Source organism: Hordeum vulgare, chromosome 2H (assembly GCF_904849725.1).
Source record: "Hordeum vulgare subsp. vulgare chromosome 2H, MorexV3_pseudomolecules_assembly, whole genome shotgun sequence".
Taxonomy (NCBI): domain Eukaryota; kingdom Viridiplantae; phylum Streptophyta; class Magnoliopsida; order Poales; family Poaceae; genus Hordeum; species Hordeum vulgare.
Window position 1 is genome coordinate 587,696,620 of NC_058519.1, and position 3,553 is coordinate 587,700,172.

A 3,553-nucleotide genomic window follows, 5' to 3' on the forward strand; every position below is an offset into this window, starting at 1 on the left:
ATACCTTCCTCAAAACATCCACCATACCTACCTATTATGGCCTTTTCATAGCCATTCCGAGATATATTGCCATGCAACTCCCACCATTCCGTCTCATGACTTGTGTCTTCACTTTCATATTGCCATTGCATGATCGTAATATAGCTAGCGAGATGTTTCAACGGCATACGCTAAGCTAGTTCGTTGCATATCCCGGTACACTGTCGGAGGAATATCCTATAGAGTCATCATTGCTCTAAGTATTGAGTTGTAAGTAAATAAAAGTGTGATGATCATCACTATTAGAGCATTGTCCCATGTGAGGAAATAAAAAAAATAGGCCAAAGATGCCCACCAAAAAAAATGAAAAGAGGCCAAATAGCCCAAACAAAAAAAGAGAGAGAGAAAAAGAGAGAAGGGACAATGCTACTATCTTTTTCCACACTTGTGCTTCACGATAGCACCATGTTCTTCATGATTGCGAGTCTATTGTTTTGACACTTCCATATACTAGTGGGAATTTTCATTATATAACTTGGCTTGTATATTCCGATGATGGGCTTCCTCAAAATTGCCCTAGGTCTTCGTGAGCAAGCAAGTTGGGTGCACACCCACTAGTTTTCCTTTTGAGCTTTCACACACTTATAACTCTAAGTGCATCTGTTGCATGGTAATCCCTACTCATTCACATTGATATCTATTGATGGGCATCTCCATAGCCCGTTGATACGCCGAGTCGATGTGACCATCTCCTCCTTTCTGCCTCACAACCTCCACCACACTCTATTCTACCTATAGTGCTATATCCATGGCTCACGCTCATGTATTGCGTGAGAGTTGGAAAAGTTTGAGAAAGTAAGAGTGCGAAAACAATTACTTGGCCAATACCGGGGTTGTGCATGATTTAAATTAGTTTGAGATATATTGGATGTATGAGATGATCATGTTGTAATAGTTAATATCGTCTTGCACGTCGATGGTACGGCAACCGGCAGGAGCCATAGGGTTGTCTTTAAAGTAACATTTGTCTTTGTAGATGCGTTTACTATATTGCTAGGACATAGCTTTAGTAGTAATAACATAAGTAACACAACAACCCCGATGGCGACACGTTGATGGAGATCATGATGATGGAGATCATGGTGTGGCGCCGGTGACAAGAATATCGTGCCGGTGCTTTGGTGATGGAGATCAAGAAGCACAAGATGATGGCCATATCATGTCACTTATGAATTGCATGTGATGCTAATCCTTTTATGCACCTTATTTTGCTTAGAACGACGGTACCATTATAAGGTGATCTCTCACTAAAATTCAAGACGAAATTGTGTTCTCCCCGACTGTGCATCGTTGCTACAATTCGTCGTTTCGAGACTCCACATGATGATCGGGTGTGATAGACTCAACATTCACATACAACAGGTGCAAAACAGTTGCACACGCGGAACACTCATGTTAAGCTTGACGAGCCTAGCATGTGCAGACATGGCCTCGGAACACATGAGACCAAAAGGTCGAGCATGAATCGTATAGTTGATATAATTAGCATAGAGATGCTTACCACTAAAACTATTCTCAACTCACGTGATGATCGGACTTGAGTTAGTGAATTTGGATCATGTACCACTCAAATGACTATAGAGATGTACTTTTTGAGTGGGAGTTTAGCAAATAATTTGATTAGTTAAACTCTAATTATCTTGAACATTGTCTATGTCCACTTTGAAATATTTGTGTTGTACATCCATGGCTCATGCGACAGTCACCCTGAATTTTAATATGTTCCTAGAGAAAGCTAAGTTGAAAGATGATGGAAGCAACTTTGTAGACTCGGCACGTAATCTTAAGTTGCTCCTGCAAGCTGGTAAGAAGGATTATGTCCTTAATGCTGCACTAGGAGATGAACCACCCGCCGCGGCTGACCAAGATGTTAAGAACGCCTAGTTAGCACGCAAGGAGGACTACTCAGTAGTTCAATGTGCAGTCTTGTATGGCTTAGATCCGGGACTTCAGCGTCGCTTTGAGCGTCATGGAGCATTTGAGATGTTCCAAGAGTTGAAGTTTATCTTTCAGAAGAACCCCCGGATCGAGAGGTATGAGACCTCCGATAAATTCTATGCTTGCAAGATGGAGGAGAATTCGTCTGTCAGTGAACATGTGCTCAAAATGTGTGGGTACTCAAATCGTCTAGCTGAGTTGGGGATTGAACTCCCGCAAGAGGCTATCACTGACAGAAATCTTCAATCAGTGCCACCAAGCTACAAGAGCTTTGTGTTGAATTATAACATGCAAGGGATGAACAAGTCACTCGGCGAGTTATTCGCGATGCTGAAAGTCGCAGAGTGAGAACTTCGTAAAGAGCATCAAGTGTTGATGGTGAATAAGACCACTAGTTTCAAGAGAAACGACAAAGGAAAGAAGGGTAATTCCAAGAAGAGCAGCAAGTCTATTGCCAATCCGATGAAGAAACCCAAAGCTGGACCTAAGCCTGAAATGGAGTGTTATTATTGCAAGGGTCTGGGTCACTGGAAGCGCAACTGCCCCAAGTATGTAGCTGATAAGAAGGCGGCCAAGGAAAAATCAGGTATATTCGATATACATGTTATTGATGTTTACTTAACCATCTCTCGTAGTAGTGCATGGGTATTTGATACTGGTTCTGTTGCTCATATTTGCAACTCGAAACACGAACTGCGGAATAAGCGAAGGCTGGGGAAGGATGAAGTGACGATGCATGTCGGAAATGGTTCCAAGGTTGATGCAATCGTCGTCGGCACCGTTTCACTTCAGTTACCATCAGGATTAGTTATGAACTTAAATAATTGTTATTTAGTGCCTGCGTTAAGCATGAACATTATATTTGGATCTTGTTTATTGCGAGACGGTTACTCGTTTAAGTCGGAGAATAATGGTTGTTCTATTTCCATGAGTAATATCTTTTATGGTCATGCACCCAATGTGAGAGGATTGTTCATATTGAATCTTGATAGCGATGATACACATATACATAACATTGAGACCAAAAGAGTTAGAGTTAACAATGATAGCGCCATGTTTTTGTGGCACTGCCGCTTAGGTCATATTGGTGTAAAGCGCATGAAGAAACTCCATTCCGATGGACTTTTGGAGTCACTTGACTTTGATTCACTTGACACGTGCGAACCATGCCTCATGGGCAAGATGACTAAGACTCCATTCTCCGGAACAATGTTGCATGCAAGTGACTTGTTGGAAATCATACATACCGATGTGTGCGGTCTGATGAGTGTGGAGGCGCGCGGCGGATATCGTTATTTTCTCACCTTCACTGATGATTTGAGTAGATATGGTTATGTCTACTTGATGAAGCACAAGTCTGAAATGTTTGAGAAGTTCAAGCAATTTCAGAGTGAAGTTGAAAATCATCGTAACAAGAAGATCAAGTTCCTACGGTCTGATCGTGGGGGTGAATATATGAGTTTCGAGTTTGGTGCTCACTTAAGGCAATGTGGAATTGTTTCACAGTTGACACCGCTTGGAACACCACAGCGTAATGGTGTGTCCGAACGTAGTAATCATACTTTATTAGAGATGG